The sequence below is a fragment of the Orbicella franksi genome, chromosome 8, assembly GCF_964199315.1.
Source record: "Orbicella franksi chromosome 8, jaOrbFran1.1, whole genome shotgun sequence".
Classification (NCBI taxonomy): domain Eukaryota; kingdom Metazoa; phylum Cnidaria; class Anthozoa; order Scleractinia; family Merulinidae; genus Orbicella; species Orbicella franksi.
Window position 1 is genome coordinate 14,456,390 of NC_138152.1, and position 25,130 is coordinate 14,481,519.

The 25,130-nt window shown below is 38.2% G+C and overlaps 1 pseudogene across 1 annotated transcript; it reads right to left on the reverse strand.

Moving 5' to 3' along the window:
* Positions 1–3,194: 3,194 nt before the first annotated feature.
* On the reverse strand, positions 3,195–22,313 carry LOC145494855 (uncharacterized; annotated as a pseudogene). Its single transcript, XR_014050321.1, has 15 exons — positions 21,972–22,313; positions 21,547–21,698; positions 21,268–21,381; positions 20,964–21,086; positions 19,934–20,030; positions 18,797–19,015; positions 18,173–18,549; positions 17,820–17,987; positions 17,474–17,584; positions 11,461–11,577; positions 9,712–9,802; positions 9,017–9,397; positions 4,404–4,526; positions 4,121–4,243; positions 3,195–3,532 (listed from the first exon to the last, which is right to left on the reverse strand). The product of XR_014050321.1 is annotated as an uncharacterized LOC145494855 (transcript).
* Positions 22,314–25,130: the final 2,817 nt, after the last annotated feature.

A 25,130-nucleotide genomic window follows, 5' to 3' on the forward strand; every position in this document is an offset into this window, starting at 1 on the left:
GTCTGTACTCCCGACCTTAATCAAGATTCTCCCATACAGACCTCCTGCTCGGTTGATAAGAGCTAAATCTTGATCGAGGTCGTGAATACAGACCGATGTCTGTGCACACGATCGAGATCAAGATTCTCCCATACAGAACTACTAAGCTGGATTAATAAGATGGTTATTACATGGCAAACAAGAAAACATTAATTCGTTTAATGTAAATTCGTTTATACTAGCTGACATTTTGCCTGCGAACGGCCGAGATGAGCTTAGCTTAAATTTGCTAAATTTTGCTTGTCCTCTTTACTTTTTTGTAATCAGGCTTTTTGGCAATTCCATTGAACTAATATTCTTAGAAGGAAATAGTCAATATTTTTGTATTTAAGTTTGCAACGTTTTCACCGCAAGGGTGTAGACTGTCCACGGTCAATATCGATTTCAGCAAATCAAATTCGTGAATTCTTTAGCTCGCAGTTCTTGTGAGACACAGCCATATAATAAATCCTATATGTGTAGATCTAGCAATGATGGGAAGTGAGCTAAAACGTGTTGCCTTTAGGACTGTTTAGAAAATATTTAAGATTGTGCGCACGCTCTCGATAGTCTATAGGTGTGTTTAGATGAGAGTATATGTAGACACGGTTGTGACAAGAAATATTTTATAAAAGCAATAGGGGACTTTTTAATCCCGTGTTTACATCTAAACACGAGGAGGGTTGGAAAATTCGTGACAGTTATGCAACCCATCGACGTATGGTGTATGACTAATCTGACAGTAAACTGGTGGTCAACGTCTTTTAAATTAGACTTTCGAGCGCATTTGACTAGATTCGAACATACAGGTTTTGAGTTTGACAAAGTTGCCAGGTTTATTGACATACATTTATCAGAGTAGACAGTCGTTGTACTGTTTTAGTACCAAAATATTTGTATTTTTGTCAAATAATGTATTTGGTGATAATTCAGAGGGGACGTTGATCATAAGAAACTACTGGAAAACAATGTTTCAGTTTGGTTATATAAAGTTGCCGCACTTTTCTGAATCAACTCGCTGAATTAGGAATGATTAACATTACAGGCTGGCTTGATCGTTAACCATTCTGCGGTCATATTTGACGTCAGGTAAAAGCCGTAGTATATATATGAAAGGAAAGACATCTAACATATCTCACTCAACTAAAAATGGGTTATACAATGTTAAACAAAATATAAGAATTTATGGTGGTTGCAAGAAGTGTCTTTTATGCCCATTCAATTTTGCCCGATATTTCGCTTGTTTCATTTTCTTGAGAACCTAAAATCATATAGTAATGATATCTCGTAGAAAAACAAACGCCTACCAGGGCACGCAGACAGTATACTAACGGATTGCGCTTGACATTAACCGACAGCGTAGTCGCAAGAGCATCACTGGACAACGAACAAATTGAGATTTCATTGTTTAGTACCGCTGGATTTCAAAGTGTTGGAATCTATTGTTTCATTTTTGCCATCTGTTTGGTTTTTATTGTCTGGGTGGCCCTGGTTTCAGTAATTAAACGCACTGACGGACAACCGAATATTTCGCACACTTGCATTTTCCTTTGATGTCGGTTTTAACGAGCTTTACTGAGCTGTTGTGCTGTGAAAACATGTAGGTAAAGGGCCGAACTTGATGTAATCAGGCAGCTACTTTGGTTTTGTTTTTGTTTTTGCTACGGTTGGAGTTTGGGTGAGTAGTCTAATCGGAAAGTAATTGGTTTAGTTTTACGCCACTCAATTGAAAACCGTTCTACTACGCAGTACTTAAGCCTTTATTGCATGACGATACAAAGGACACGACGACACCCGTTAGTTAATTTTAATTAAAATCCACTCCAAATGTGATTATAAATCCACTGCATGTTATTTATAAGTGATAATGTCCTATGATGCCACTCCCGTTAGTATAGACCCCTGAAATTCCTAAAAAAACAACAACAACAACAAAAAACAAACAAAAAAACACAAACAACCAAACAAAAACAAACAAAAAAAGTAAATGAAAACAAAAACATCAACATCAACAACAACAACAACAACAACAAAAACAAATCAAAGAAACAATCAAGGTGACGCTCTGTACTATGCTACTAGTAAGTCCTTGAACAAATCCAGGCACTCTGACATCTTGAGTTACTGTTTGGGTTGTCACCTGTTAAGACATTGTATTAAAAAACAAAAAAGTTAAGATCTATGATACATTTGTAGAAACTAATGCCCTGTCGGCGGTGAACTTCCTTCCAAGCCCAGCGGGGTCATGTTTACATGGTTTAACATTCGCGTGTTATATGTAAATCTCGGGAAAATTCTGTCAGGTTTAATCCTAGCAATGCTCATTTATGCTGCTTCTTACGTTTTTTCGCCTTGTATCCTAATCCTCGGGTAACTGTCGTTTTTATCATTTCTTCTCGTGTTCCCCTTGTTGTACGCTGCTATTTAATGTGCCACATTTACATTATTTTTGTCCTAGAAACCACTGGAAATTAGTTGTTAAGCATTCAAGTCGTCGTGTAATAAACTTACTTTACGTTAAACATATATTGGCTTTGCTAGTGATTTTGCTACAGCTTTCATCCACACTTAGTGCAAAAAATCCTTCCAGTGCCGTTGCGCTCCTCGCCTCTTTTTTTGTCGAGCGATGTCACGTTTGATCGATAAAATTTTCTAAGTTGCCAAGTTAATTACGTCCCATGGATTTCCAAGTGCACATGAAATCATTTTGTTCAGCAAAAAGCGCAAGGTACATTATAGTAAAATAACATGTCTCGGAGGGTCTAGAGTAAATATAAGCGTGGTATTCCCTCTCTACAGGAAAAGAAAAAAAAAACATCTTACCATTATGCGGCATACACCTCCACTCTAAGGCAGTTCCAGTTATGTCTGTTTATTGGGTGAAAACGGATGTACCTTGCGGAAACCTTCACTTGTAAATTGTGTTTTACAACGGTATAGCTGTTACCATTTCTGCGAAATTCCTAAATAAGGAATACGACATGCAGGATTAAAAACGTTTTGTTTGTTGATTTGTTTTTCTTGAATTGCTTAACATTTAAGTTTAATACTCATTAATATTGCTAAGGAGAACTTCAATAGCTCTCTATAAAGCCATTCCTACCGCCCCACTTTACACAACTCCTTGAACAGATGCAATTGTGTCTCGGTAGGTTTTATTTTATGTTGTATTTTTAAGTGTACAAAATATATCATACCACTTCGACGTTTCGTTTATCTCTGTAAGTTTTCCAGGTAATACCATCAGCAGAAAAGGACAGCTTAAACACTGTAGTCCATTCATCACCATTTCTATCACCCTGAGTTGCAACACCACAAACATGGACTGTTTTTCCAAAATCAATTTGAAGCCAGTCGCTATTGCTGCTGGAGGTCCTTGAGCACCAGCCGTCACCTCTGGTACCACGCAGTCGACCGTAATACGGCTTGTAAGACGAACTGTACTCGGACGATGCTGTCATCTGACCATCAAGAATAATTCCAGTAGATGATACACCAATTGCTTTGCAAACTCCTTAAACAATGAAAACAAGTCATATAACAACTTGTTAAGTTAGGATCTCTTTTATTGGCACACCTTCCCAAAAATATGTAAGGGAGCAGACCTCACTTAAGTTAGAAGTAGAGCCTAAACAAGTATCTATTCTTACAACGGAAATCAATATTAACTTACTAGTGCTTTAACTAATGCAAGTTGCGATTCGCAACGCCGCTCGATTCACAGTGTAGGAGGTGCCAGATGGCCTAATTGCTGGAAGACCCCGAACATTTCATTTTTTTATTACCGCATTTGCAATGAAGTTCACAAGTAATTTAAAGATCTATCTTATTTCCTAGTTATGGATTTTTTAAATAAAAAATAAAGGATTGTTACAATCAGCATTGAAAATGACACTTAACTTCATGTTCCAAAACTTACATTAGAGTTTGATATTATATTACATATTATTAATTCGTTTATCTTTCACTCTGACAAGTTTCCGCATCTCTAGTAAATCGAATTTGGCAGGAATAATAATAACAACCGCGAGGGGGGTATAGAAGAACTACTTTCTTCCGCATCTACAAGGCCAAATTCTTTAGTACTCACCCTTAATCTCACCACTGCAGTTTTTGCCATCTCCAGTAAATCCAGGTTTGCAGGTACAGCGATAAGACCCATGGGTATTCTGACAAGTGGCATTGGCGTCACAGACCTGGACAGAGGCATTACATTCGTCCACATCTGCACACAAAATGTAAATTCTTATTAAGTAAATTAAAGTCGATTAAAAAAGAAAATGTATGCATCTATGATACCGACCTTAAGATAATGATATCTATGCATTAGTTTATTTTTTTTTTACATTTCTTCCTTTTTTCGGGGTGAAAAATACTGTTCTAACCTGTGCAGCTCTTTCCATCCAAGCGATATCCAACAGCACATCGACAAGAATACGAACCATCATTGTTTACACAAGTGGCGTTCACTGGACAATCGTGCAAGAATGCTTTGCATTCATCGTGATCTGTCAAAAGAAATTCTACGATTTTAAATAAATAAAACAACTAAATATAGGAATGGGAAGTGGCACATCCCACGGAGGGGCTCTAAGTCCACTCTTAGAAAGTAGATACTTAATTGAAACACGACGAACATAACAGCATTAATTTACATCAGTGCTTGAGGGGTCGTGTGTAACTTCCCAGTTCAAATAGGAATTTAACTATAATTAATTTGAATTTAGCTCTCAAAAAATAATTTGTGAGATAATTAAAGTGCTGAAATATAGTGTTCCTTTTAACTAAGCTAAATACGGATTTTGCGATCGAAAAAAGGATTTCAGTTCCATTTATTACCTGACTAATCTTAGATTGCAATCCAAATCATTCAACTTCGGGAGGTAGATCGCTCAGAATTGCAATTCAAAGCGGTTTTTAGATTGTCGTTCCATTTGCGCGAACATGTCTCGGATTATATCACTTGGCCACTCAGTTCGGTGTACTTCAAACGTGTGTGGACAGTGAGTGCGAAAGCCTGCCATCTTTATTTTGAAAAAAGTCATTTCCAGGCTCCATATCGTTGTGGCTCGATCGTTGGCTGTATCAGTTTTTTAGATTTTTGTTCCAGCTTCCATGAACATTCAAGGAATCTGGATTAACTAAATAAATTGGTTAAAAGAAACGCTTCGAAAGGGCAAGAATGAAGCAGTTGTGAAAAAGGATCAATCTGTCAGTTTTCGTCAGGGTATAGGAAATACATTGACAGTAACCGTTTTTTTTTTTTTTTTTTTTTTTTAAAAAGCTATTGTTGCTGTTATCGTTCTTTCGTGTTTCCTTCTGTTGGTCACCTGATAAATCATGGGACTTGTTTTGCTCCGTCGTACATTTTGCGCGGTAATTTACCACTTGCAGTCTTCTGTGTCATTTTTTAGGGTATTTTTATCCTCCTTTTTTGGTATATACTAAAACAATTGTTCCCCTCAGTGTCCGTGCTCAAGTAGGTTAAGGCCTGGGTCAAAGGCCTTTACTGGTGAAAATAATTTATTAGTTATATTTCTGAAGGTATAAATGGCAATGGAACCAGATTTAGCATACAGTTAGGTTTTACGTCCTGAACATTTTAAAGTAGAATTGGTACTCCTGACAGGTCACGTGACATGCCACGTGACGTTTAGCGGAAAATAGCCGTTATTTGAGGAATTGATGGCGGTTTCAGTAATAACATCCTGCAAAAACGCGTTTTAGATGCAGGTCAATTATTTCCATCCTCTAACGTTTGGAATGACCGTCCCTCTTTTCACAGAAAAATTTTATAGGGTGAAAGGTCCTTTTTTTCCACAAAATTCGACTTTTGATCATTTATACCTTCTGTAAACGAAATCAAGGGAGATCATTCCAAACGTTACAAGGTAGCTAATTTAAATTTGTATCGCAGACGCTCATTGATTGATCAATAGAATAAAAATTTGCCACCAATTCGCCGATTTACCAAATTTTAACAAAATGATCACGTGACTTGCCACGTGGTCAAAATAACATGTTAAGGCAAGGCAGGATGTCGAGATTTAAATTCAGGGAAAAGTTCAGCTCGGTAAAACAAATATAAGAAGAGATATAGCTGCCCAACCATAATTCTACTTTACATTCCTGACCCAGGCCTTGAACTGATTGAGTGGCTTAATAATATCCATAATTATTAAATTCTCAGCCTCGGATAATGCAATTCTAGCTTTCTGATTGGTTCACTGGATCTCGGTTACCAGCCATTATACCTGCGTTTGACCTTATATGGAAATGAAAGCGGCAAGTGTCTCTCGGCATGAGCTTTTTCGCGTGAAGCGTAGTTTCGTCGACAAAAAAAAATGGATGAAAAAAAGCGCATTCGGTGAGCTATCTACACAGGAAATACAGAAAATTATGAACAATGCCGTCCCAGTAACAACAAAAAAGCCACAAAGTTCGAGATAGGATTATTTAACGGTACGTATACGTTAAGTTTCCCTTAAAGTTGCAAAATTAAAATATGACCGGCGAGATTTTACGCATTCATGAAGATTATGTAACAAGAACAAATTTTACCTTAACAGAATGGCTTGCTAGTCCTGGTGGCACCAAATTTTCGAAACCGATATAAGAAATGTCAAAAGAAGAACTGAATGTTCAGTTGAAGTGTTTTTACTCGTCTGCGAGGAAGAAAGATGACACGTATTGCAAAAGTTCATTGATTAAATCCATTAAAGCCGCCAGTTGATCATTTCCTTCGCACGCCGCCGCACAACAAACCGTTTTCCATTATCTCTGACCAGGCAAATAAATTACTAGAGCATATGCATTTGTAAAAGGCCGCAGGAAAACAGGCATAATTGCCGGCGTAGTCCATAAGAAACCAGTTTCCAATGAGCAGACGAGGAAACTGTTCGACTAGGCAAGCTCGGATCGGCCGAGAGCAACAATCCCGCACAGCTACAGAGGACGACCTAGTTTCATCTGAGTCTCTTTTTTGGCCGACGACGACGAGAGAATCAACGATAGCTAGCGCCAACAATTCTGTCCTTGCGAAAAACACCTCAAGGAGTTGAGTGTTTTGAGCTGAACCGAAGTAAGCCCGGTTCTTTACCAGCCACGAAAAACCACTAGGGTGGCCTCGGAGATTCTGAAGATGAATCTGACGCTGAGATAGTTTCTGTCCTTGACTTTAAAACTGACCAACAACGAGCTCCACACATACAGCTCGAAATGCCAAGGCTTTCAAAGCAAGGGAATCCTGAGAGAGATCTTGTCGAGAATAATTTTGACACAACGTCTGTGTCACGTGGCGATCAAACTTTTCCGCAGCATTATTACAATGGCAATGTGCAAGTGCACAATTATTTGGCTCTTCTCCATGACTCAAACAGGAACGCTTTTCAAACTTTCTGACCAAGGTTATATCTCCTTCATTTGATAGACGTTTCCTGAATTCTACTTGATTGCAATTTCATTCAGCAAATTCGCTTGATTCGCTCTCAAATTTCTCATTCAACTAATTTTACAAACGGCACGCATGTCATGTGATTTCCCACTTGTTGTTGTTTTTGTCACATCGACTTCCGGTCGTTTTGTAAAATTAAAATCCAATAAAATTAAGCTATATTTCCAAGAATACAAACGCACCGAATTTAATAAAACAGTTATTCCATTCGCGCTTGTTGGATATGAGATTGGTTATAGCCAACTCGGTCCTACGAGCCTCGTTGGCTATTTACCATCTCATATCCAACGCGCGCTCATGAAATAATTGTTAAATAACCACCTCCACTGCGGGGAATAATTGCTAATTATTTACGCCAAAGAAAAGCCTAATTTTAATATTATTCTTGCCCGTAGCTTTGGATGCGCAGTTGTTTTATCAGTCCTTTAAAAAAATCGAGTCCAACGCCGAATACTGTTATACTTTTTCCTAATGTCCTGAAAGCTACATAAAATCAGAGATCTGTATTCAAAACACAGTTAAAACTGCATTGTCATGTCTTTGCAGCCATCGAAGGAAAAAATTATTCCGTTATTCTTCCTAAGCAAGGTTTTTGTGACTCTACACCCCGTGATTTCCTAAACATTCTTTGCCGTTTCCTCTTTACATTTTAATGCTGAAAGAAGTCATTTTCCTTCTAGTGAACGAAAACAAGACCTTAAAAACTCAATGTGTACATGTCACCAAATTGTCTAAGGTAGAGGGCTCCGCTGGCGCGTCCACGGCTGATAGCGGAGCTCCGGCGGCCCAAAGGGCCGCTAAGCGGAGCCCCATACTCATATAGGAAAGAAAAAGAAACCCATGAGTTGATCTTCTCATGGTTATCATGGCTAGCGGTATTGCTCGTGGGCGCGTACGCACGACGGCGACGACGGCGACGGAGTTGCCCAACATGGCGGCCATTCTCCAAATAATAGGTTGACAGACATGCAGCCTTGGTTTACCGTGTACTTCCTTGATATTGGACATCCATGTTATGATCAATTGACACCTGTCAAATCAAGGTATCCGCTGACCGGTATCACGTGACCATATCGCGGGCTCAAGTTTACAGCTTCTCGAGGTCACGCGTTTTTTGAAGTTGACCGCTGACCAAGTGCTGGTTATCGATCGGATCGCGGGCTCATATTAGGTTAACTTGAGACAGGGCAGGATTGCTCGGAAGCCGGTTAACGCTAACCCAGGATAAAAAGTTAACTAAATTACAACTTTTCTTCTATACAAATGTTTTTTGCTGTTTTGTTTTGTGTATAGGGTGATTATTAAAACTCAAAACAGAAGGCCAAACAATATACAGAAAACCTCACCGCAAAGTTACAAAACTCAAATCAAAATCCTGCCTTTTTCCGGGTTAGCTTAATCGGGCTTTGAACAACCCGGCCCAGGAGCTACGCTTTTAGGCTGGCCTAAATCTATATATTATATAATTTCGCAGGTGTTTCAGCGATTCTTACTTTGTGTTGTAAATTTGTATTTGTTATAAGTTAAAAAAGACATAAAGTGTACCTTTCTTGCAAGTAAATCTGTGGCAGTCTGTGCAATTGACATCATTCCATCTGTACCTGCTTTCATGACGTAAGCCGAGAGTATGAACGCAATCCTGATTGCGAAAGTTGTTTGGTTGGTGTTTCTCCCAGTACTGAAAATTAAAAGATGTCCCATCGCTCCACACAAATGTCCCTTCAGTGTTGATATCAGACAGTCCCAACCAAGATTTTTCTCCGCCGTGTAAATTTTGGACATAAACATTTTCTTCCTGGCTATGGATACTGGGAAGATTAGCTCCAAGAGTGGCGCAAGTACCCTGACTACCACTCCATGAATCACAAGAAGACACCTTTCTCCAGCAGTGTCCATTAAACTACATCCAGTCATCCGGACAAATGTCTGTTAATGGAAAGTGTGAACATACCTGTTAATGTTCATGTTGTTACCGTTATTGAAGTTATGTACGTGTTGTTTTTGGTGTTCATGGTAACGATTATGATCATCTTGTCGTTGTTTGTATCGCGGTTGTTCTATTACCCTAACAACTGCGCCCTTTGAATTCATATTATGCTAAAACTGTTGCCTGTCCAGTCAGTTACTTTGAAGGAAAATGAAATAAACGCAATCTGATTGCTTCAAATGATGCATTAGAATACGGCCTTCCTTTTTTCCTCTGTTTTCTGCGTAATGAGCAATTATAATTGTTACTTTACCTGACAATACTGCATACGACACAGTCATTGGATCAAAACGTTGAACAAACAGCTCTTTCAGGCAAATACGAAATCCGGATTTGGTGATAAACTTCAAGAATGCGAGAAAGAAGGTAAAGAAGACAATAAGAGCTTTAATGCCAAGAACATATAATTCATCTTATGACAATTTTATTCTAAATTCTTTCATTTCTGGTATCCTTATTTGTCCCAATTTTTGGAATCCCACTGACAGCTGTTCTGACTTGTTTCGGGAATTTCACGTAAATGGAAGATCCAAGCTGGAAGACATTTTGAAATGTGTGCCGTCATGTTGGCGTTCTGTGACGTTATCATTGACACATTATATCGCTAGAGTAAACAGGTTCAGATGGACGCACCATGTTTGATTACCACTGCAGAGCTGCATGTTACTGATGAGAGAAACTTCCGTGTGTAAATAAACTCACCCATCCCATACTTTTCGATAAAGGTGGGAGGTCTAAACAGTTCTCCCCCTCCCCTGGTGGCCAGGCTAAATAGGATTAGGTCATAGGGCAAACGATGGAGTGAGGTAGCTTGCGGTTTAGCAGGTTTGAGTATACGACCGTATAGAGCGTGATCCGCAAAAACGAGCAGCGAGACCGCGAGTGGCCTGGGGGAGAAAAATGACGACATGGAGGTGCGCTGCGTAAAACAATGCAGGGGTACCAAGAAGGCTAGACGCCGCGACGAAATGCTCCTAATTTTCCATCTTGGTACCCTTATACCGTACGGACTAAACGTGGATTTTATTTTTTAAACAGCTTGACGCGCGCGCTTTTATCTATTTGTTGGAGTCGCGCGTACAACTGTTTATTTAGTCAATGACGTGCTCCATTCAAAACTCAACTTAGCACTTAGGAAGGGCTAGGCCCGAAACGTCTGCTATAAACATTGAGTTTGAATTGTTATTATTTACAAATTTTGAACCGTTTCCTGTGCCACGCAGCAACTGATCCTTTTGGATTACAAATATTTTTTTCGATACACCGAAAAGTCTGTCGAGGAAGGGAAATGAAAAACAACAAGGGTTTCACAATTGTCCGCTAACGGTTTAATGCGGGAAATTTTATTAGACATCTTATATACTATGACCCCATACCTTTTCAGGTTTTTCAAGCGCGGAGGATTTCAAAATAAGACCAGTCGGCGTTAGTGCGCCGAGTACTAGAAGATTCTGAAAGTCGACAGATCAGACACGTTTCTGTGTTTGCAATACCCGTGGAGGAAAATTACGGAACGCATTTTAGCATTCCATTCGTGCGAATCTGCAGCTGCAAAGAGAATGAAACCACCGCGAACGAAGTCGACGATGACTGACGCAATTCTACGAAACAAATTATTTACGGCCGTTGCTCGCTCATGCTTAGGACTGATTTCTCTGCGAAGAATATTGGCGATCAAATTTTCAGGCTCGATGCCTTTGCTCTTCACGCTAAGATTTGCGTTGTCTCTTGGAGTTATCCCTTGGGATATTAACAAAACATTTGACTGATGTGTTCGTGTTCCGATCCAAGGGGAGAGGCCCGTACTCCAGCGTACAGGACTAATAAAAAAGGCAGGGAATCAGAGAAGGCCGCTTTAGCTGCTTGCTCGCATGCCCTACCTAAACTAAACCGCCGGCTACGCAGGCTAGAGCGGGGTCAAACTTTGCCTATAACACAGTCCTCGAGAATTTTGTTATGAAAAAGGCATTTTTTTTAATTTCATAAGAATCTTTATTGTTACCTCAATCCAGCTTACAATTCCATTACACTCTGCGCCCGCATTTCCTCCACCGCTGGAGTGTTTGGCTGCTAAAAGTACTGTTAGAGATTTGCTGTAATTCCGAAGGAAGTTTACATCCTCATAGTAATCGTTGAAAATGAAACGTTAGAAAAAGGGTATCAATGTACAGTTTAACATTTCAATCACATAAAATAATTCTTTTCTAGGAGTTTAATGTAATGCAACAAGCATTTTGAAAAGGATATCAGTGCTTTTTCAAACTCCATTTGCTATAAAACACAGATCATTCATGACATTTCACAAGTGTCCCAAGAGCTTTTGTCCACCGTTGTGAGTTGATTTAACTTCGATTTTTCCGATATCTACTTTGATGTGCAACGCTATCCAGTTAAGTTAAAACCTAGGTAAACATTTTTTGTGAAAACACGGGGTTAGTGAACAAAAATTCTTACTATCCTTGTATATCTTTATAGAAGAGCTACGCCCTGTGGAATGCTAATAAACCTTTATTATTATCATCATTATTATTATTATTATTATTATTATTATTATTATTATTATTATTATTATTATTATTATTATTAACGCCTTCCAAACTAAAATGTGGCATTCCAATTTGGAAAAATTCCGAAGGGTACTGGTATTTGATGCCGAAAAAGTTTGTGTTTCCGAAAGGTTTTGGCTTATTGGAAGGAGAAAAAGAAGTGTTCAGTTGAGTCCGCCAGGGACAATACATCCAATTTCACCAAAATGTACAATTTAATGTAAAAAAGATCGTGAATGTAAAAAAGATCCTGCACCCATCGCGCTTTCCTTTTTTTGAGAGATTCAGATTTTCTGATCTCCCGGCCCACAACTTATCAGAATAAAACGGTCATCCACCTATGATTCTAAAAGGATTCAGAATTTCTGATCCCCCAAGACTTTAATAGTTTCAAAAAACTGATCCCCAGTCCACAACCCGTCAGAGCAAAACAGCCATCTATTTATAATTCTAAATGCATTCAGAATTTCTGATCCCCATCACCTCACGGGACAAAAACGGCTATCTGTTCATGGTTCTAAAAGTATTGCGAATTTCTGATCCCCCTCCCCCACCAAATCTGCTAACATGATAGAAAGAGCTGTCGATTTATAATTCTACAACATTTCAGCATTTCTGATCCCACATGACTTAAAGGGATTCAAAAATTCTGATCCCCCAGTGCATAACTTATCAGAACAAAACGGTCATCTACCCATAATTCTTAAAAGGATTCAGAATTTCTGATCCCCCTTGTCAGGTGACAGGACAGAAATGGCCGTCTATTTATAATTCACAAGAAATTAACTAGATGTCTGATAGCTAAAAAGTAACGATTGGATAGTAACTTTAAACACATTACAGACAAAAGGATCACAGAGTAAAGGGCATCAGAAAAGTACACAAATGAAATATTCACAGCTAGGTCATTATTAATAACGATTTGAAACCACGCCAAAGGATCGAGACAAAAATTGCAGTTTCATTTCGGACAGTGAAAGGTTTTATTTTCAATTCAAAAAGATATGAATTTAGGCTCCAGAATTACGAGCTGTTGTTTAAAGTCCACATCAAAGATAACAAGAATTTTAATCAGGACTCAGCTGCCGTCTGCGCCACCTCCGTTTTCTGCTTTAATGTGTTCGTTTCGGATTGAGGGCCGCTATTCTTGCCTTTTTTTCCCCTCTGCTCTGCAATGAAGCAATTGAAGCTAAATATTCTTATAAATAGCGATAGAATTAACATTGTTTTTCATTAATCAATTGATCGGGAGTGTATTCTTTTGTAAAGAATAGTGAGCAGTATGTAGGCAATGCGGTAGTGAAGTGTATCGAGCGTGATCTGTAGCTTCAAATCAATTCAGTGTAAACTTTAAGTTACCTCTTCAAAAAGCACACTAACAAGCTATTATGCAAGCATTTCATACATAGGAAATGCGTGTGAATAATTTCTTCGTTACGGGTGCTAATAAAATCAGGAGAACAAACGTTTTTCTTGTGTTTCAGTGATCGCGAAATAAATATAACAACGAAATTTCTTCAGCCACAACATTGATTTCGATTCAAAGATTGAGCAGCTAACTGTAATGTTGAGCAACAATTATGATATACTTACTTTTCTGCGACTTGCCTTTCTTTCACCGAAGCAACCAAGATACTCATTTGAACTTGGACAAATCATTCCATGCTTCTTGCTGCTATTGACAATGTTGGATTCGAAATTGCGCGCAAATAACCGACTCCTTTGGAAAGGGAATCTGCTGGTCAAAAGTATTCATTTATCAGATTGACCGAAGGATTATAGGATCGAACGGAAACACCAAAATGGCGGGCAAAGATCGTGGTCAATGTTGTTAGGATTCGATAACAAAGCTCTCTGTTATTATATAGCCTTGCTCTACGTTGGAAAGCAGTCACAAATTGTTTACAGATGTCCGGTGTTATTCCAGTTGAGTCAAATCCCAGTAAAGGTGGAAAAGTATGAAGTTTCGTCGGCAAAACAGTGTGGCAATCAAACTATTTGCCAGCAGCTGGCGGTTTCTCTTACACTCGTCAGGTTTACAGAAAGGTTATGGTTCCTGCAGCTTTCCAAGGTAAACTGATTTTCTTGCATAATTTGTGACGGTTCTTAAAATACTGGAAACGTTCTGACCGGTTAAATTGATCGTGGAAGATTACAGAAGATGCAGATACTTTAACACACTGTTAAGTCTTGTTGATTTCGTGAATACAAATGTTCATTTCCTAAAGGAGTTATGAAAGCAACTGTATTCAACGTAACAATATACGAACAATTTCGTGTTGGGAAAATCATTCATTGTAAAAGTACAATAAGTGCAATAAATGTGAGCTCTCTCATGTAGTTTACATATACTTCTTATATATCTAGTGTATATCTTGTCTAGGATCAACTGGGCATACATATGTAGTATACAACACCTAAAACACAAGATATCAAAAAGCAACATCCTTCACCTTTTTGATTTTCAGGTTGATGGTGGTGCTCTTGAGGTTATGTTAGATGTGCATATTACATTATCAAGACCATTTGTTTGCCACTTATTACTTGAGTTGCAAAAGACTGATGTTATTTTCATTAGGGTGGTTGAAGTTCTCTTTAATTGGGCAGTGTTCCAAAGGTCCTTTATAATTTGGCATTTCTTTATGCAAATAGAGGTTATTTAGAACAGCAGATATAATTCACAGCTAGGTTACGGAAAATTACTTTTAACCACTTCCAGACCTTTGTACATAAGTCTTGCCATAATTTGAAAAACCCATGATTCATGGATAAAATTAATTGAAAAAAATACTTTCATGAAGAAATTACTGTAATTGAAATTTGAAATTCACGTCAAGAATATTTTGTGCTTTTCCGGTCATGAAATCTGTTTACATTTCATGAAAATTTACTGAAGAATGTAAACATTTACTAGACTCCAATTTAAGTAGCTGAGAAGTGTTTCAAACAGGATTTTAGAAAGATATATGTTAAATTTAAGTAAGTTTTGTGATAAGTCGCAACATAATGGAAACTCATTTCCAGCCAGATTTTGTCCTCCTTTTGGATCTGGATGTGCCTGGTTTTTGGTATTAAATTTTAATGTACAACTGTAGCAGGTTTAAATAAAACTATTAGTTATTTATACATTTTCCTATGTAAATACAGAGATTTCACTTAGGTTTAGGATTTGAAGAACAGTTATCAAAGATCCATATAAAATGAATAGTGAAGAATTTTCAATAGTTAGCTATAGTTTCACCACCTGTGGCTAAGAAAGCTTTTGGTTAGGGAAATATTAAAGTGCTGCATGTACATGAGTGATGGATAATTTTTTAGATTGGCTGCTATCTTTTTACTATCTCTGGGTTTTGGGTAGGTTATCACAGTGCGATATGAGTGATGGGTAGTTTTCAGATAGGCTATCTTTTTACTAGATAGGATAGTGTTTTATTGTTCAATGTAAGGACTAGTCTTCAGATAGCCTAGGTTTTGGCTTACTACATTAGTGGTGGTTTTTGGATAGACAAGTTAGTAGATAGATAGGCCATCTAAGTATCTGTTGACTATCTACACAGGAAGCTAGTTTTTAGCTAGTCAATCTATTTCCTAACTATCTGATAGATAGATATTAGTTAGCTTTAAGCCATGTCAAAGATAGCTATCCTCTATCTACAAAACCTCTTGGATAGAAAAAAGAATAGAGATTTGCATCCCTCAACCAGGAATGAGATAGTTGCAAGTAGCATGAAGTTAGTAATGAACTAGTAATAAGATATGACTGTTTTTGGGAGGGCTTCTTTAACTGAGGACAGCAAACTATTGCCAGCTACCAGGAGACATCTCCAAGATGAGTATGCCAAATTAAAAAAGAAAGAATAGAATTGCTTGTAGCATTAGCTACAATACTTGCATCCATATCTATCAGGTCTTTATAAAAACAATTTTACCCACACTCTTCTCCTTTGAGCATGGTTAAACTGGTTGCGTAACTGAAGTGTGAATGAACTGGTAGCCCACTCAAAAAGTTAGATTGAAGATGTAAAAACGTGTTGGGCAAAGCTAAAGTCCATGGCCTCTGCTATATGACAACAGGTTTTTGGAGGACACTGTATACATGTATGTAGAGTACATTGACCCACTTAAATATATCAACTGCAAATTTAAATGTTCATGTATATTGCAGTCTTTAATTGTCATCCCTGTAATGTACTGTAGTGTTCCTGAAGGCTCTTTTTGTTTTATAACAGTGAGGTGCCTTGTTTCCATGTTAAACAGAAATTGTTAGAAATTTTTCTTTCACATAAGGTGGGCAAATTCTGACAGAGAAAGTGGAGTCTGCATTTATGCCTACAGTTGTGCAGTTTGAGTAATCTTACTGTTTTGATCAATTCTGAACTTTCCTATCCTCTTAGGTACTGTTTGATATTGTTTTTTTAAACTTACAGCTACTGTAATTTTGAAGTGCATAGATCATTGTAATACAATGTGTGATGTTCACAGTTACTTATATTAGTAGGCTGCTGTGAAGAAAATTGTTCTTCATCACTCTCTCAGTATAATCTGAGTGTATGGAATCTGTTAAGAATTATGCTATATTTGTATAAAATTTCTAATTGAATATTGTTATGAAGAAAAAATATCTTGATTAGACATTGTTCAGGCAGGCAGCAAGATCTAAACCCTGTCTTCAGTGTTATGATTTAATGTGGCTACATTGGATGTAACACTGGCTTTGCAGGGGATCAGAAATTCTGAATCTTCTCCTGTGTTCTTTGGGGGATCAGAAATTCTGATCCCTTTCTAGAGTTCTTTGGGGGATCAGAAATTCTTAACCCTTTCTAGTGTTCTTTGGGGGATCGGAAATTTTGAATCCTCTCTTGTGTTGTTTGGGGGATCAGAAATTTTGAATCGTTTTCTATGGAGGTACCTCTCGAGACAAGAAATTCCAAAAAATCATTTGGTTTCTTATGCGTGACTTAAACATTACATTTCAGTTCAAATAAAGAAGAATTTTTTCATTCCTTGCAAACAGGGAAACTTTTCCTCTGAGTTTTAACACCAGTTTAAGATTCTTAGTATATTGCAGATATCGTCTTTGGAATTAAATGGCAATCATAGATTTCCGTCTAAGCTCTACGTTTCACTTTAGGCCAATTTTGCACTCATTTCCAACGAAACTTCCAAGCCTGCAACGTAAAAATAACTTTTCTCCGAGACAGGTTTCTATTTTACACCGAAAGAGTAGCCATTTTTGAAGTGGTTCTCAGTATTTACTCTGAATTTTATCAAATTGGAACACCACATTTTAGTTTGGAAGGCGTTTATTGTTATTATCATTGTTATTATTAGTTATACCTCCAATTATGACTTTTCTTCACAGTAACCGCCAAAAAGGTCGCAGTGTGGCCTCCTGGTCGTCTAAAAATCTATATTTAACTATTGACACACAAAGCAACCCCTCCTCTTACAGTTGTTGATTAGGCTTACCTGGCAGAAGGCGAAGTTATGTTTCTTAGAAGGCAAAACGTTATTTTGGAAGTTGACGTCACTGTGTTCTGAAAAGAATGGTTTATGGATAGACTGGAACACCAACCAATTCTGTATCAAATTTAGAAATAGACGAAAATGAATTAATATATGAGTTTTTAACCTTTTAGCCTTTAAATTGAATGGTCTGTGTTGATTAAAATTGAATTGCAATCCCGGTAACAAAGCGTGGTTAATAACATTGTTTAATGTTCCGATTACTCATGTTTCTTTTTCATTAATTTGTTTGTTACGTCACATACTTAAATCACATAGCCTTGCATTGCAGTTAATTGTTGGCACTTACAACCGAGATGTCGTCATGAACTCCTGCAAAGTTTTGAAGCTCCCGGAGACAAATCTTAAAGGCACTCGCTGAGACGTCCTCGAGCCACACGCTTGTAGCATCATGCTTCAGACCTGATCTGAAGTGTTCGGCTGTGGCAAATACCGTCGGTGGGATGGAAAATTTTCCCTGAATATATAGGGAGTAGAAAGGTAGAAATTTCAGACGGGTGGATTTTCAAGTTATCGGGAGGGGAGCGGCGGCGGGGGGGGGGGGGGGGGGAGGGGAGGGTGGGGGAGAGAATTCGCCGATTAATCTATCTTAAACTTTTTGGAATATTTCAAATGAATATTGACCGAAAGCGGCGAACTTACATTTGGAAGAGTGACCGTCCGACAGCTAGTCCCAGTCCACCAGCTAGAGAACTTTTCTTCTCCTGCTACTCCCCCAGACGGCGCACCCTGATAGGCTATCCAATCGACTGTGGCGAAGCTATTTGAAGGATAGTCATTCCTGCCAGCTCGAGTAACACAGGCAGTGAATTGACTGATGTTAGCGCTTTCAACCCAAGGTATAGTGGCCTCGTGTACGAATGTGGAATCAGAGTAATTAAAGTGGTTAACAGTAAGTTGTATGTATATTTTCTGGTGCGGGTAAAATATGTACGGTTCAAACTTGATGACTTCACATTGATCTTCCTCCCAGGAAGGTATGTTCTTAAACGTGTTTCTACCTCTCTGAAGTGGAAAACCTGCCAGAGAACAAAAGCAATTCGTCGTAGACCAAGTTTGGTATTCACTAACCCAAGTGTTTCATAATCTCTTTGTCATTCTAAGGCGCTTTTCTACAGGCTGAATCACGCCAGTGTACCGCTGAAGCAGTTCAGTGAACCACGTAGGGTTTTGACTGAAAAAGCATTAGGAAATTGAGAAAAATGGAGATGTGACACACAAATGAAAGAAATCACAATACGCCTACATGCACATTAAAAAATATACCTGTGCAACTTCCAGGATGATAGTGCGTAAAATTTCCACGTGTCTGACAGATTTCGCGTTTTAGCAAGCATAAATTGGTGTATGTGCGACCGTTAGAAGCGCAGACCTGTTCTTCATATGACGGGCAGTTGTCCTTACAACGACAAGCAAACTGGTGTGGAGCTATGGACACACAGTGACTGTGGTATTTGCAGGTCGCATTTCCGCAGGGATCACGATCTAAGATGGAAACGAAATGACACTTATCATAATTTCGGTTTCATAACAGACTCAAGACTGAGGCGTGTACTGTACAAAGACAGATGTATGAATCATTTTCAATTCTACGCGACCTTCGAAATCAAAACGCTTTTTGCGATAGTCCTCGGTTGATCATACAGGGGTAATTGTATGAATCACTTGTCTGTGGAAACGGCTTCACACTCACGGCGAAAATGTTGCGAACAGCTACGATAACTTTGAAAAAAGCGGATATCAAATTAAACTATCACCACTGCGATTTATTGTTGCTTCATTAAATAAATTTGTAGTTGTAGTCGGCCGGCAGAAGGCCGGATGCTCGTGTCCTTTGTCGCGATACTAATATCATTTTCCAATATTTGTAGAGAGAGGTCGTGTTGTACACAAAACCGTAAGTGAAGATGTGGAAGGCTGTGAACACGTCCCATTTCGTCTGTCGCATCACTGGGCTTGATTATAGCATGTTATGAGCTAATGTGTGAGCACGATTGTGCTTGGGTCCCTTGTGAGTAGAGTCTCCTTCCTCTTCTCGATTTTTCTGTGAAGATCGAAGGAGGCTTGCTCGCAAGGTATTACTCCGAAACAGGTGTACGCAAAGGGGAGATAAGCAACGGGGAGACGCCGACAGACTTCCCACTGAGGTCTTCCTCCGACAAAACGCCAGATTGGGCTCAACTGAGAAACAGTAAACCACAACTGTCCTCACTGTTTGCATTCAACCTTACTGAAGAATTAGCCAACATTTTCGCCATGAAAATGAAGCCACTTTGCTTCGACAGACCATGAAAGCTACTGCTGTTTGTTTGACGTAAGTCTATTGCAAAGAGCGTTTTGATTTCGAAGGTCGCGTAGCAGTAAAAACAGTGGTAACTAAACAAATATTTTCCTCATAACTACCTCCTATAGCCAAATAGTCTACATGTACAATATCCCTCTGGCCATCGTAGCCCGCGTCATCTTTGATGCACACTCGAAAGTGGTAATTCGTCACTTCCTATAACAAAGTCAAAAATGTTAACAACTCGGTTAAAATATTTCTCTGGAATAAATAGTTATACAATTAATATCTTTGGGAAACAAATAAATTCAACTCAAAGAAGCTGAATGAACAAAATTAATGAAACGCCAGAACTGGGGTCCTTATAGAAAACGAAGTTCCCATACACCTGTTCCTGTCTCATTAGAAAACACAGTTAAGAACAAGCGCACGCTAAAACTCAAAGGAAACACAGAACTAACCCAAGCTGATGACTTGGCGAGAGTTCAAGAGATCATTCAACCTTTAATTACTAAAGGTGAACGTAGATTACGCTCGAGACAGCTCGTACTCTTTGAGTATAATTATCATTTACCATTGTCATTGTAACCATTTCTGTGGTCAACCAAATTACGATATATTTCTCCCTTCTTTTTACATGTAATTATCATCAAGAATAGTCTGATTATCAAAACGATCATTATCATTGTTAACTAGAACCCTTGACTCCCTAATGCCCAAGAGGACGCTCTAGATGGCCATGGTTCGTGTACTGCTTCGGTCGTCACCATTTTCAACTTTTGAAGTGGAATGAGGTCCTGCAAAGCTTACTCAAACAAGCACGACGGTATTCATTTGGCCAAGGATTCAGACAATAAGCCTTGAAATTTTGTTCTCTTTTAATCTTAACCCTCCAGTAAGCCTAGGTAGGGTACCTTTTTACACAGAAAAAAGGCAGCTGAAAGGCCAAAAAAAAAAAAAAAAAAAACAGTGACAAAAGAATTCAAGAAAAGGAGTGGGCGCCATGTTATTCCAAATGAGGTTTCCAAGAAATTGTAATCTATCCTTTGAGATGAAATGAAAAGACGTCTACAACGTTTAATCGCCTTTTTTATGCAGGGGGAGCTGGGAATGGTATTCAAAGAGTAAATGTCTCTGAAGAGATTGTACCTCCAGCCAGCTGCTTAAAGGATCTTTCAGTGGACAAGCGAGGCTGGCACTGTTACTGCCGCCATTAACAACTGTTGTGAGTACAACAGGTGGTGCGTAAAATGGACTGGTAAAGTTCACACTCTGCAAAAACAAAGAGCAGAAATATAAGGGCCTGTAAAATGTGTAGTTGACAGAAAGTGACATACAGAGGACCGATTACCACCGAATCATTCTAGATGCTTAGAATTCAGTAAGCTCTCATCCACTTGTTGTTATGGTCGACTTGACGGACAAATTAAAGAAGAAAGGTATACACACAAACCTTGCATAACGCATAATTGTTCCCTGCAGTTGGTACCTCGTTTTCAGAAAATAAGATCTCCGAGGACTCTTTAACGGCCCACGACGACGGGTAATTCTCGTATGCCATCCAGTTCTAAATTTAGGAGGAAAAAAATGAAATGAAAAAAAAAAAAAAAACAGCTGAAAAAACTCATCAAGCAATTGCACTCACTAGTTCTCATAAAAGGTGTTAATGTCTTGGAACAGCTGGAACTTTGTTAGTTTCGACTAGGAAATAAATCATTCTGGATAAAATTACCACCGCGAGATTACTGTGGGGTCCATCAAATGTCCTTGACTCTCTTAAACAAACTTCAAACTGACTTGTGGTGACATTTTCAATCCAAACACTCATGGCGTCCTGCTTTTGGTTTGGAGTTTTATGCTTCACAGTAACTTGAACTTTAGGCACTGCAGAAAAGGCCTAAGTAAGAAGAATAAAATCGGTTGCAGTGTATTTAAATGACCATACATGTGTTCTCTTAACTCCCATTATAAATATGACAGGACAATTTGAAGTTATTGTCCAAATTGGGCAACAATCCCATTACAAAAGAATATTCACTTCCATCCAAAGAGTGAATTAAAAGACTTTTACAGCAATAGTTACCCTTTTGCTTATTCTTTGTCTATATATTTATCACATATTTTAACAGCCATCAATACTCCTTTTTTTAATCGTACCTGGGAAAAGGCCAGTTGATTGCATTTTGTTCCAGTAGTAAACAGGCTAAAAGTGGTCTCTCCGTGATAAACTCCTGATTGGGAACCTTGGAATGCAAACCAATCGATGGTGGTGTTTACCCCAGTTCCTCGACCAGCTTGCACTAGACAGGTCTTAAAACCACTTGTTGTCACATCTTCTACCCAAATAAAGGCGGGATCATGAACTCTTGTTGTCTCGTTACCATGATTAACTGAAGTAAATACTCGCACAGATGCTTCACTGGAAAAAGTGTTATTAAGCGACACAGGTTCGCAGTGGAAATTATCAATTCCCATTTGTTGAAAGTCGACTTTGCCCCTCTCAACACCTATTAAGGAAACAGCAGACGTTGTTGGCATAAGTAAAGGAGCCATTATTCTTTTTTCCAAAATAGATAGTACATGTAGATAAATCATTCGTGGTTGCAAGGTTAAAAAATTGACACGCACAATAAACGTGGTGACTTCTGTTCCCCTGTATTTGGTAAAGTTGTGATCACTGCAGAATCAAGCATAGCTTCTATTTTTGTGAACATTTAAGAAAAAATTCATATTTTGTTTTTATTTCTTTGTTTTCTAAAATCATTGAGACTTAAGGATCTCCCACATTATTTAGCCTCACCAAATTTGAACAGTACATATTAAGATTCTTGCCATTTTCACAGAATTTAGGTTCCTACCATTCCCTTCTTGTCAAGACTCGCGCCAACTTGAGGATATTTAGACACTGTCAATTGCCACAATATTTAGACTCGTGTAGTCTTGTGTTCAACCTCCCACATTGTTTAAAGATTAGACTAGAGCAATGTTTGGGCAATGTTTCCCGCTTTTTATTTCGTACCTGCTGCCAACTTCCATGGTATTGAGACTCCCGCAATTTTCAGAATAGTTAAGATGGCTCACAACGGTTTCCAGCCTTTTTAATCCCTTCCTTCTTTGATGAATCAATGCTACTACTCTTAACTAAAACTTTTAATAGATTTTATTTATCTATTTTCTTTAATTTCAAATACCAATCAGTGGAGAACCTCTTAAAGCCATAGCAGGAGTATAATCCATTAAAAACACTCTATTTTCATTTTAAGTGCTTCTATCTCAAATACGAGTTTGGTAGCATATTTAGTTAGCTTATTATATCTAAATAAATATTTTTTCAACAATTTAAAGTGGCGTCTGAATCTGCTCCCACATATTTTTAAAAATGTGTTGAATCTCGACATGTTGATTACAATTGGAGAATAAATTTGGTCACCGGACTCATTTTTGAGTTAGAGCATTTAAAGCTAAAATAAAGGGTTTTTAAGCAAGTCACACAGTTGCCATGTAAGTACAAGAAAATGATCATAACTTACTCTCCAATGATTGGGTATTTTTTTTTTTGACACCATTATTGTACTGTTAAGTGAAAAGAATAGCAGTATTGATTCACCAAAGTAGAAGCTAAAAGCTAAGAGTATCCCGGGATCTGTTGTATGCCACCTTAACTCTCACATTTTCTACGGTTTGTGGGCCCGCGCAGTCAATCAGTAAGTCAGTCATTTATCAATTAGTATTGTAACATAGCGCGCGCTAGTCCTATCTAATTCCTATTGAGCCATCATGAACAAAATCTTTATGTACGCACGGCCGTGCTCAATAAAATGACCTGTGCAGTTTCATTTCAGCGGCAAAATTTCCATTGAGTTTAGTGCGAGTTCCTTTTGTTTAAGTTTCGGCAATGTGAAGATTATTCTGAACAGTCCAAACCCTACTTCGAACCTTTGACTTTTTCCGAGCTAAGATGTTTACTTAAACTTGAGTGAAAGTGGTAAAAGTTCAATTGAGGCCTCACACTACTGTAAAATAGTACTAAAATCTTTTAAAAAATCCAAGCTCTCGCTGATCTACGGCATGGTGCCGTAGATCGGCGAAAGCTTGGATTTTTTAAAAGATTTTAATATCATTTTATAGTAGTGTAAGGCCTCAATTGAACTTTAACCACTTTCATTCAAAATGCTACTGAAGGACAACGTCCAACGATTATTTAAACTTGAGTATTTTGACTTTGTTTGTCTACATTTTCATTGAGTATTTTTGACTTTGTTTGCCTACATTTTCATTAAAATTAAATCGAAGAAGCGAATTTGTCGTTGACAATTTTAGAAACCAGGTTAAGCGTTTTCGTTCAACTGATTGTGGCGTGTTAGGATCCTAATGACCTTTATTTTCCTTCACCGTGCATTGTGAGAACTTTATAGTTAATCATAAATAAAACATGTTTTAGCGCCCAATATGTTGTCGCCATGTTATAAAAGAATTGGTTCATGCTTTCAGCTGTGCGTATATCGAGTTATGGATGGACTTGGAAAGTTTGAAGAGCACTCAAGAAGCTAGAGTTGCTCTTGGTTAACGCCTCGAGCAACTCTTACGCTTCTTTCGTGTTCTCCAAACTTCCCGCGTGCATCCATAACTCGACATACGCACGCTAAGCATGAATCAATTCTTTATTTTCAACGGGCCTAATAGTCACAATATATGATCTAGAGCGATACCACAATTTTAATGGCATTTTAAGTCAAAAAATTTCTAAAGTAGTTAGAATCAAGTTAATTCGAAAGTGTTTAAAACTTTGCAATTTTCTCGGTGTTTGGACACGCTTATGTTCTAGTACTCAAATTTACGCTATTTCCGCAGTTATCAAGTTACGTGCAACTTCCTTAGTATTTCGGCTAAGGGAATTCAATATCTAAACTCGAGTAATCTAAGCGAGCGAGTCGAGCGATTTTAAGAGTTTTTAAACTTTTAAAGGATTTCAGTAGTATTTCCTGACTCACCAAGAGAGGATGATATCTTGTACCGACGCAATTTTCACAGGATTTTGCCGGATCTGCGCAATTACCACGGTAGTATTTACATAATTTCAATAACTTTTCTAAGATTTACCCAATTTCCACTATGTCCAAATGAGAGCTTTATTAGTTCAGACGAGAGACGATGAACGCCTCCTGTTTCTAATAGTCAAGCATGCCCATGAACAATTTCCTCACAGTTTAAGCCCGCGCATTTTTGGAACTACTTACACAGAATTAGAGCATTATCTCGACTGGCAAATTTTAACATTATGCAAAGACCTGCAAATATCACGCAAGTTCCAGAGTG